The following is an 11,797-nucleotide window of genomic DNA, read 5'->3' as shown; positions in this document are numbered from 1 at the left end:
ATTGTCTTTGAACAATCTTTATTAAGTTTTCGCAGTTCCACCCACTGGGGGTGTATCCAAACTATGTTGAATGCTGGCCTCTCGGAGGTCTTTTTATGTAAATATTATCATGTGCGTGCTTGGTTTCCATTCGCGTATGCTTTTTTATCCTTAGGCTTTTTCCTTTGCCGCCTTCCCTCTTTGGGGAGGCAAGTACTTGAGCTTTCTTGGATTGAAGTGAAGTGAATGGAAACCGGCCGGCCGGCTACTCTGATAGCCAGTCGGCGGTGTGAGAGAAACCGGCTTTTGTTATATTAGTCCATTACTCCCTAGCCGTTTTTCGTGTGGGCGCCCGTTCCTGCCTTTAACTCTTGCCAGCCGGACAGCCGGTTCTTCAAACTGTGACTTTTGGCAAGAGAAGGCTTGGGGGCCGGCACACTACTTGTCTGACTGCGGGTAGGACTTTTAACATAACTCCCGTCGGCCAGTCCCCGAGCCGACTAGTCGAACTCGGTGCCGGACGGAATAAGTAAATGACACGACAAGGTCATAAGCATGATACTTTTCATTCATAGATAAGGCATGGCAGTCCCCGAGCCCTCCTCGGGGAGCCTATTGTCTTGTACTTAATACAAAAGTTAGCGCGGTACATACTGCATTTCAACTGTAAAATCTTCGGAGGAGGTTGGCGTTCCATGGTCGTTCCGACTCCTTGCCGGAGTCGTCTCTCTTGCGCGCCTTCGGCTTCTGTGCGTCGATCAGGTAGTAGGAGTCGTTGCCTAGAGCTCTGCTGATGACGAAGGGGCCTTCCCAAGGGGCTGAGAGCTTGTGCTGGCCGGCTATTCGCTGGATCAGCCGGAGCACGAGATCGCCCTCTTGGAAAGATCTTGGCCTGACTTTCCAGCCGTGGTAGCGGCGCAAACCCTGCTGGTAGATGGCAGACCGGCTGAGGGCTAATAGCCGGCTTTCTTCCAGCAGATCGACGCCGTCTTCTCTTGCTTCCTTGGCCTCCGCTTCTGTGTACATGGTTACTCGAGGCGAGTCGAACTCGATGTCAGTTGGGATGACCGCCTCGGCACCATACACAAGGAAGAAAGGGGTGAAGCCGGTTGACTTCTTTGGTGTAGTGCGCAGACTCCAGAGGACAGCCGGCAGCTCATCGAGCCAACAGCCGGCTGAGCGCTCCAGAGGTACGACCAGTCGAGGCTTGATACCGGAGAGGATGAGGCCGTTGGCTTGCTTGACCTGGCCGTTGGACTGCGGGTGGGCGACGGATGCTAAGTCCAGCCGGATACCTTTGGCTGCGCAGAAACGTGCCAAGGCTCCTTTGCAAAATTCGTGCCATTGTCGGTGATGATGCTGTGCGGCACGCCGTACCGAGTTGTTATGTCTGCGATGAACGTCACGGCAGTCGGCCCATTCAGCTTCTTGATCGGCTTTGCCTCAATCCACTTGGTGAATTTGTCCACGGCGACTAGCAAGTGCGTCATGCCGCCGCGCGCCGTCTTGAATGGGCCCACCATGTCCAGTCCCCAAACGGCGAAGGGCCAAGTGAGGGGAATGGTCTTGAGTGCCGAAGTTGGCACGTGTTGCTTGGAGCTGAAGAGTTGGCATGGCTTGCAATGTTTGACTAATTCTTTGGCGTCATCCAAAGCAGTCGGCTAGAAGAAACCATGGCGGAAGGCTTTGGCGACAAGTGATCTTGAGGCCGCATGGTGGCCGCATTCTCCTTGGTGAATGTCTCTGAGGATTGCAATGCCCTTCTCTTGCTCGACGCACCGTTGGAGGATTGCAGTGACACTGCGCTTGAGTAGTTCTCTGTTGACGATCATGTACGCTCCGGCTCGACGCTGGACTTGTCTTGCTTCTGTTTCGTCAGGCGGCAGGTCTTGGTTTACCAGGAAGTTGAGGATGGACTGAGCCCATGATGGAGCCGCAACTTCTCCTACCGCCAATGTGGCTACTGCTACCAGGGTGGGCGGGCTGGGCGGTGAGGTGCTGGAGTCGGCCGCCGGCTGTAGTGCTGGTGCAGTCCCCGGGCCGGCTACCGCAGTCCCCGAGCCGGCTGCCGAAGTCCCCGAGCCGGCTGCTGAAGTTGCCGGGCCGGCTACGGGGGTCTTGGGGTGGCCTACTTGGTTCTTCGAGCCGGACCCGGCCGCGTCGGGGTCAGGCGGCACGAAGATGGAATCGGACTCTGGAGACGGCTTGATGGACGGCTTGAGGAGGCGTTGTAGAGCGACGCCGGTTGGAATTGCTTGCCGAGTGGAGCCTATTCAAGCCAGGCCATCGGCTGGCTCGTTGTCAGCTCGTGGTACGTGGAGGAACTCGCATCCTTCAAAGTGTCTGCTGAGTTGTTGGACCAGGAAGCGGTAGCTTGCCATATTCGCATCCTTGGCGTCCCAGTCGCCCGATGATTGCTGGACCACTAGGTCCGAGTCGCCATAACATAGGATCCGGCGAATGCCAAGTTCTTTGGCAAGCTGGAGCCCGTGTATGAGCGCCTCGAACTCGGCCACATTGTTGGAGGCGGCAAAGTGGATCTATAGCGTGTATCTGAGCTTGTCGCCTTTCGGAGAGGTAAGGACGACACCGGCTCCCAAGCCGGTGCGCATCTTGGACCCGTCGAAGTGCATGCGCCAATGGGTGGTGTCGGGAGCCGGCGGCAGGTACTGGGTCTCGGCCCAGTCGACGAGGAAGTCGGCCAGTGCTTGGGACTTGATGGCAGTGCGCGGCTGGTAGAAGATCGTGTAGGGGGCCAGCTCGATGGCCCATTTCGCCACCCGGCCGGATGCGTCCCGGCTGCCTATGATCTCGGCTAGCGGGGCGGTGCATACGACCGTGACGGGATGCTCTTGAAAGTAGGGCTTCAGCTTCTTGGCGGTGAAGTACACGCCATAACACATCTTCTGGTAGTGCGGGTAGTTCTGCTTTGAGGCGGACAGCACCTCGCTCAAATAGTACACCGGCCTCTGGACCGGCTGGGCTCGGCCTTCTTCTGGGCGCTGGACTACGATGACGGTGCTGACCACCCGGCTGGTTGCGGCGATGTAGAGGAGCATGGGATCTTTCTCAGTCGGCACCGCGAGGACAGGCGGCGTGGCCAGCATCTTCTTCAGCTCGTGAAAAGCTTGGTCGGCCTGGTCGTTCCACTCGAAATGAGTGCTCTTCTTCATGAGGCGGTAGAGGGGGAGAGCTTTCTCTCCGAGCCGGCTGATGAAGTGGTTCAAGGAGGCCAAGCACCCGGTGAACTTCTGAATGTCTCGAAGCTTGGTAGGGATCGCCATTCTCTCGATGGCCTTGATCTTCACCGGGTTGCATTCGATGCCGCGTTCGGAGACCAGGAAGCCTAGGAGCTGGCCGGCTGGCACCCCGAACACGCATTTCTCGGGGTTAAGCTTGATTTGGAACCGGCATAGGTTCTCAAACATTTCCTTGAGGTCTCCCAGCAAGGTGCCATGCTTCTCCGTCTTCACCACGATGACGTCCACGTAAACGTGAGCATTCCTGCCGAGCTGCTTGAGGAGGCACTTCTGCATGCAACGCTGAAAGGTGGCACCGGCATTTCTCAAGCCGAATGTCATGGTCAGGTAGCAGAAGGCTCCAAATGGCGTGATGAAGGCGGTCTTCAGGCGGTCGTCCGGGTCTAGCTTTATCTGATGATATCCGGAGTAAGCATCCAAAAAACTCAACAGCTTGCATCCGGCTGTGGAGTCTATCACTTGGTCAATCCTTGGCAGGGCAAAAGTATCTTTGGGGCAGGCCTTGTTGAGGCTCATGTAGTCTATACACATGCGCCACTTGTTGTTCTTCTTTAGCACAAGGACCGGGTTGGAGAGCCACTCTAGAAAGAAAACTTCCATGATGAAGCCGGCCGCCAAGAGCTGGGCTATCTCCTCCCCTACAATCCTGCGTTTTTCCTCCGACAGTCGGCGAAGGGGTTGTCTGACTGGCTTTGCGTCTTCTCGAACGTGTAGTTTGTGCTCGGCGAATTTCCTCGGAACACCCGGCATGTCCTTGGGGGACCATGCAAAGATGTCCCGATTCTCACGGAGGAAATCGGCGAGCTCGCCTTCCTATTTGCTGTTCAGGTTTGCCCCGATGACGGCAAACCTCTCTGGGTGCTCGGGGTCAAGAGGTATCTTCTTTGTCTCTTTGGCCGGCTGGAAAGATCCTTGAGCATCATGCTCCTTGGGGTCAGGGGACACGGCCGGATGCTTGCTGGCTATGGCCACGACTCGGTCCAGCATCTTCTTTTCGGCAATCATAAGGGACTCGGCTAGCCGACTGCTGGCTGCTGCGCACTCAGAGGACTTCTTGTAATCGCCGGCTATGGTGATGACGCCTTTGGTGCTTGGTATCTTCATCTTGAGGTATGCATAGTGGGGAACTGCCATGAATTTGGCCAAGGCAGGTCGGCCATGCAATGCATGGTAAGGGCTCTCCAGGTCCACCACTTCAAACCAGATCGCTTCTCGGCGGAAATGCTCCTTGTCCCCAAAAAGCACATCGATCTTGATTTTGCCAATGGGGGTGCAGGATAAGCCCGGTACGATGCCATGAAACACTGTCCGAATAGGCGTGAGCTGCTTCGTCTTGACGTTTAGCTTTTCCAGGGTGTCACGGTACAGGATGTTGATGCTGCTCCTGCCGTCTATCAACACACGGGAGAAGCGGGCGGCGCGTCTGTCCGTTGCAAGGGTGGCTTCCAAGACCAAAGCATAAGAGCCGAGAGACGGCATCACCTCCGGATGGTCGCCCTGGCTCCAGCTGATGGGCTTTTCTGACCAATGCATGTGTCAGGCGGGGTTGGCAGCGACCACGCTGACTTCCTGGTGCTCTCGGCGTTTGTTGCGCCGGTCTTCGGGCTGGCTGGTAAAGACGATGTAGGTTGCTTGCTCATCAGGGAACTCGTCATGCACGGCTCCGACTGCAGGCCGAGTGGCCGGAGGCGGCGGAGGCGGAGGCGGCGGGCCGGCAGGCGGAGGCGGCGCGAGCCCTTCGCCTTTAGAGATTCGGGTGAGCCAATGGCACTTCCGGGTCGTGTGGTTGGACGGCTTCGCGCCGCTGTGGAACTTGCAAGGGGCGTCGAGAGTCTACTCGTAGGAGAAGGCAGGCTGCCAAGCCGGCCTGCCGCCCTTGGGCTTCTTGGGCGCCGGTCGCTCTTCAGTCGGCGCGTCTTCGACTGTGGCCACCTGCCGACTGGCGGGAGGTGGCGCGGGGCCCTTGCGCTTGTGATCGTTCGAGTGGGGGAGTCGGCCAGAATCCCCAGCCGGCGTCTTGGGCGCCGGGTTGAGTACCTTTCCGGACGCGTCCACCCGAAGCTCGGTCTTCATCGAGGAGTCAGCGGTGGCGTATTTGTCCGCTATGTCCAGAAGCTCGTCGAGGGTAGCCGGCTCGTCGCAGAGGAGCTTGTGCTTGAGGAGGGTGCCTTCTCGGCATCCGGCTGTGAATTATTCTATGGCTTGCACCTCGTGCACCCCTTCACAGGAGTTGCGGAGCTCGGCCCAACGCGTGAGGTAAGCACGAGTGGACTCGGCGGAGCCTTGTACGCACAAGGAGAGCTGTCTGGGCTTGGGAGCCCGCTTGTAGGCGCTGGTGAAGTTGCGGATGAAGGCTTCTGTGAAATCTAGCCAGCTGTTGATGCTGCACGGCTTGAGGCTGTTGAGCCAGGTACACTCCGTGCCTTGCAGCATGAGGGGCACGTACTTCACGGCAACGCGCCGGTTGCCGTTGGCTATGCTAACTGCCGTGGAGTAGTCGATCAACCAATCTTCCGGCTTCACGGAGCCGTTGTACTTGGGCGTGTCTCTTGGGAGCGAGAACCCTTTGGGAAAGGGCTCGTCGCGGATGCGGGGGTCGAAACAAGGCGGGCCGACATTGTCTTCTTCTTCCAGCGCCAGGGATCGCGCCAGGCGGTCGATCCGATGGCAGGCGTCGTTCTCGCCAATTCCTTCGCGGCGGCCCAGCCGGCCGATGAGAATCGGGTGCGCCACTGGTGGCGGGGCGGGATATCTCTCCCCATGGGGCGGAGGCGGAAGCGGGTCGCCACGCCATTCCATGGCTCGGGGATGGCCGTCCGCGTCTCGCTCGATGGAGATTCGGGTCCGGCTACGGCTGGCAGCCGGCTCTTTCTCGCGCCGCGCGCAGGTGTCGCTCGTAGCCGGCGTTCGGGACGTCGCGCCGCGATCTCGGAGCGGGGGAGGGCTTCCCGCGCGGGCGTCTGCTTCGTGCCGCTACGCGGCTGCGTCGATCAGTTGCTGGATGTGCCGGGTCATGTGGGGGAGGTCTTCGGCCTCCAAGCTGTCCAACTCGTCTACGGCCGCCTGGGCGGCACGCAAGTTCTCGAGCGGCGTGGCATAGACCGGGCGATCGACTCCCAGTGTGTCGGCGATGACGGCGCCGCGTTGCTTGACAAGGCCGGCCCGGCTCGGCCCGCCTGGGGCCGGCGTGCCGAAGGCGGCGCGGTCAGCTTTGCGCTGGTAGGCCTCAGTGAGGCGTCTTATGGAAGCTAGCCTCCGGCCCACTGCGAGGAGGGCGAGGCGGCGTGCCTCCAGTGCTTCATCGTCGGCATTAGCCGGGAGGGGGGTGGACAATTCGTGGGCCGCCGCGTGCGGGGCATCGTGGGCGCTCTCGTCGGCCGGGCCGCCGTGGCCGACAACCATCACTTCGGTGATGACAGCATCGCAGCCGTCGGCTCGAGGAAGCGGGTCGTTGTAGATCATGACATTGGTGGGGAAGGTGTCATAGGAGGCCGTGTCGGAGTCGACGGGCATCGGGTCGGTGGAGCCAACCGACTCTAGGTCCACAGCGGGCTCGCTGGAGACATGGAGCTGGCCGAGAAGGTTGGCGAGGTGGTCGGTGCCCGCATCGGAGGCGAGCTCGTCGGAGATGAGACGCCTTGCGGCGCGTCGTGGCAAGCGCCATCGGGCGTGCCGGGCTGGCTACGCTCGCGGGGGAGGAATAAGGTTCCCGTCCAGAATAGGTCTCCGGACGACGGTGCACCTGGCCCCATGGTGGGCGCCAAATGTCGGGTGGTAGGTGCGACATATGCCAATGGGTGGCTTATCATTGTGGGAGCCAGTAAGACATCGCCGGTGCCTGGAAACGGGATAAGGCGAAGACATGCACGCCGACAGATCTTACCCAGCTTCGGGGCTCTCCGTGGAGATAACACCCCTACTACTGCTCTGCGGGGTCTCCGCATGTTCACTAGATGAATCAAGTGGCTACACAACGCTCCTTGAGCTGTTTGGGGGGAAGGAGGAAGAAGGGCACGGCTAGCCTGCTTCTTCTCCTAGTGTGGTGTCTAGAACTAGCAAAGGGTCCAACCCTTTGCATGGGTGCTCCGGGGGGTTTATATGGGCCTACCCCCTGGGGGTACAATGGTAATCCGGCTGGGAGCGGGGCCCAGCCGTCTGTGATTGCGCTCGCCGGCTTCTGCGCCGGCTGCTGGGGCCCGCCGACTGGTGGGTCCCGCCGGCTGCCGGCCCCTCGGCCGACAGGCAGGCCCCACTGTCCAGGGCCTGGTCGGCGGCTGGTTACTGTGGCTTCATCTTGTTGACGCGAGCTTCATCGTGGTAAGCGTGGCTACAGTACCGCCGCCTGTCAGGCGATCGCTGTAGCCTTACCGCGTCTTGTCTCCTTAATGGGGCGTCCCCTTCGAGGGAAGCAGCAAGCCGGCTGCGGGGAGCCGGCTCTGTCTTGGGCCGACTAGTTGGAGGCGTGCCCATTTTCGGGCGTCTCACTGCTCAAAGGGGGCCCACCGTCTGCGCCAGTCGGGTCATGCCTACCCCGTACGGCGCACTGTGCCAGGCGTGCTCCGGGATTCGGGGGTGGCAGGCTTTACTGTAGCCACGCCCCGTCGCACTACCGTTAGGTGGGTGCAAACTTTCGTGGGTACGGCCTTGACCGCTGTATGGGGAGCCGGCTTCTTGGAGTCGGCCTTCTCATGAGGGCTAAAGTCGGGCCGCCTTCCGAAAGCAGGCCTGGGTGGCAGCCAGCAAGGAGAAGGCGGCCCCTATGTCTTGAATTCTTGAGAGCCGGGCGGGCTCGTAATTTTTTCAGAAGGGCCAGGGGAAGCTGGCTAGGCTACCCATGGCTATTTACTCCAACATCCTTTTTTTTGCTCGGGCAAGGACCAATGCATGCAGCACGCCCATGCAGTTATTAGGCAAGAAATAAAATCTCTTTGCATGCTATGAATTACGATGGCCTGCATGGGTAGCTAATAAGGCATCCTCTTAACTGCTGTGATTAAATGTTGTGTTTAGAAGAGAGAAATATTCTTCTTTTCCACCAATCTGCTTGCACCTAGGTCGTGATGCACCTTCTAATACGACTTATTCACCTAGACGAAGGGAGTATAGTTTTATACATATATATATATAATAATAAGGAGGCACTTGCGTATGTGAGGCTATGGACCTGGTGGGTCCCCATTGTCATCCTCTCTAAGTAAAGTCATCTCCTCACCCGCGCGCGCTTTATGCCCGAAACAGTCAGCGTCGCCCGCCCCGCTTCCCGGTGCAGGCGATTGCTCTGCCTTCAAATGACACAAGTGCCGTCCGTCCGTCCATCTGCCGCCCACATTAATGATACGCAGTTGCCGAGACGGCTACTCCGGTGCCACACGTCCATCCCTTCGCCCGCCCACCATTGCTATATAAACTGCTGCGCCGGCCATAGCCGCAGTCACCCGCACCCATTCCCTTTCTCCTGTCACCACTACTGCCCACCATGGCTTCCTCGCGCTCCAGCGCTCTTCGGGACGGGCGGACGATGGACCACAAGGAGATGCCAGCCATTGCTGCCGACCGGCTGGCCGGCAGGCAGCCGGAGGACGACGACGTCCCAATGGAGAACATGGTAGTCGATGATCTGGCTCCAACCCTCTCCTCCGCGCCATCCTCGCCGGTGCATTGCACCATGACCATCGGCGAGGCCCGTGCCCAATATATGGATAGTGTGAGGCAGATGCGTCAGGAGCAGTTCTGGGAGGCACAGGCCGACGCCGCCTACAACCACCATCTCCTCCAGGAGCACTTGCGGAGCGGGCGGAGCAGGAGGCGCTGCTCGGCTCGTACCGCTCCGCCCGCAAGGGCCGCCTTGAGCGCTGGCGGTACAACATGCGGGTGGCGAAGGCTACGGCCGCCTACAAAGAGTCTAGCAAAGAGGGCGATGAAGCGGGCGAGGCGCTGTTTGGCGAGACCGAGGACGAGGCAGAGGACATTGCCTGCTCCGACGAGTCCCCGCTCCGCTGGCGTCGACGAGGCCCTGCTCCGCCAAGGCCCCGCGGCGCCAACAACGAGGTAGAGGACACCGCCGGCTCCGCCGAGGCCCCGCCCCGCCAACAATGAGGCACAGGACATCGCCGGGTCAGCTGAGGCCCCACCCTGCCGGCAATGCGGGGGAGGATTTCCACCACTCCGCTGAGGCGCCGCCCGCCGGCAACGAGATAGAGGACATCGCCGGCTCCGCCGAGGCCCCGCCCCGCTGCCAACGAGGCCGCACCACACAGAAAACGAGGAAGAGTAGAACATGGTAGGTCGCCGCCGCTCGGGTCCAAGTAAGGCCACTCCTGCTACCCTCTTGTTGAAGCCATGCTAGGCGGGTTGACGATTGACGGCCGGTTAGCTTCTTGGCGGTGACGTGAAGTCAGGGAGTTCTGCTGGAGAATAACGCTGCTTCTACTTAACTACTGGTGCAGTTGGCTGACTGACACGTGGGACCAACAGGCCACATGACAGTTACGCAACTGCACCTGCAGTTAAGTCAGTGATGCTTCTGTTCGGCTCAGCGGGACATAGGTGGGTAGCTTTGGTTAATTAATTATACCTCCTTCATCACCAAGCTTCCTCCTTCGTGAATCTCATTGGCACTCTTGATGTGGAAGAAAAGGCGAGAGCAAAGGACACACATGCTTGAGGAATTGAGGGAGGATCTAGTGCCAATATGGTACAGAAGAACTTCCAGCCCCACATGTTCAAGAACAAGGGCAAGTTTGATAGTAAAGCAAAGTTTGATGGGAAGAACAAGGTTGTGCAACACACGAACTTCAAGAAGAAGAATGACAAGAAGAAAGGTGTTTGTCATGTGGTGATCCTGATCATTGGGCTCCTAGTTGCCTTAATCGCTATGACAAGCTAGGCCGGTTAATTAATTATACATCCAGCGCACCCCTTTATAGTTGAAATGTAATGAAATCCGACTATGTATGAATGAATTTATTTCGATTAGTTCGAATTCCTGTATCATTGGCATTGGATGAACATGCAAAACAATACGTACTAGCATTATTCCCAGGGTGATCACCTCGTTTGCAGCAGTTTCACATGTACTCCCTCCGGTCCTTTCTAGTCTGCATACAAGTTTTCTCTGCAGTCAAAGTATATCTACTTTGACCAATCTTATACAAAAAAGTACGCACTTACACAATGTGCGAAGTAAAAAGGAACAGAAGGAGTACAAAGAGTTTGAGCAGCTTTTTAGCGTTTCTGTACATTACAATCAAACACACAAGCCTGGCAATCCATAGAGAATATTCAAAACAATCGATGATTATGCATCTCTGCGACTCACATGTCAGAGGCAATATTTACTTCACAACTAAAGAATAAAGAAAAAATTGATCGACGCTGCTGACAGCAAAGGGCGTCCCATTCGAAAATATCAAACGCATGTCTTGCTAAAATCAATGAGCAAAATTTGACAAGGTTGTCCCATTCCAAAATATCAAATGCCTGCGATTGTGGAATGGACAGGGTTTGCCATCAGTTCGGACATTGATATGGCACCTCGTGCTAAATAAACCAGTTGTTCTTTTTTGTGCAGTTCCACCAATATCAACCAAATTCGCGCGTAGCTTGTATGATTTCGCCGTTATATGTTGCAACGCCTTGAACTTATCGGCACCTCCTTTCTTGTGGTGGAAATGAATGATTCGATGTATTCATGAACATTTTGTGCAGTTCCCATTAAAATCAAGTTGAGCACCCCTGTTTGCACAAATACAAAAAAGTTATTAGTATAGAGCAAACTGTACTATGAATTGACAGTTTCAACAGGCACATACATGGTCCATGTAGAGCACACTTTTAGAAAAATGGAACTCACCAGAAAGAATCCTAGAACAACAGCAAAAAATGGAGATTTTGTCAGTCCTTCTGAGCTGAAGTTAGTTTGGTCTTGTGGGGAGTAATGTAACCATCCTTCAACTGCTCCTTCTGATGATAAGATAAATAGGGCTTCTTCATCCTAGCATAATCGGAACTAGTCACTTCACGTACTCCATATTCTTCTTCAGAGTAAGATGATCCTGTTGTGCAACGACAAGAGGACTACTAAATGCTAGCATCACTGTTTGCTCGAAAAAAGGAAAGGAAATATTTAAAACAACACAGATGAAGCACTTCTCAAGGACAATACCACTTTTTCATGACAATATCTAATCAGTAGCACAACACCAATAGAGATGACAAAGCTCAATCATATGGATGGAATCAGTGGGCGAGTACCAACCTTTGTCAGGAGGCTTATTGTGTAGAGCATACAGATGAAGCATCTACGGTGGTGGCCAAGCTTACTATATACTCCTCGATTAGTTAAATGTTCCCAACATCTTCTTGTGCAGTTCCACTAAAATATATGGTATCTTCAAAGAAGATCCCTTTTTGCACAAGTAGAGATAGTTACATATTACATTAAGAGTGGCATCAAATCAGTGGCAAAACAATTGCTCGTTCCAGCCATAGCAAAAAATTAAGATGCAAAACTATATCATTACTTGTGCCATCATAGTTCCAGTGCTTCATTACAGCAC

Source organism: Triticum urartu, chromosome 4A (genome assembly GCF_056163025.1).
Source record: "Triticum urartu cultivar PI428250 chromosome 4A, HENAU_Tu73, whole genome shotgun sequence".
Taxonomy (NCBI): domain Eukaryota; kingdom Viridiplantae; phylum Streptophyta; class Magnoliopsida; order Poales; family Poaceae; genus Triticum; species Triticum urartu.
This window is presented reverse-complemented; position numbering follows the sequence as displayed.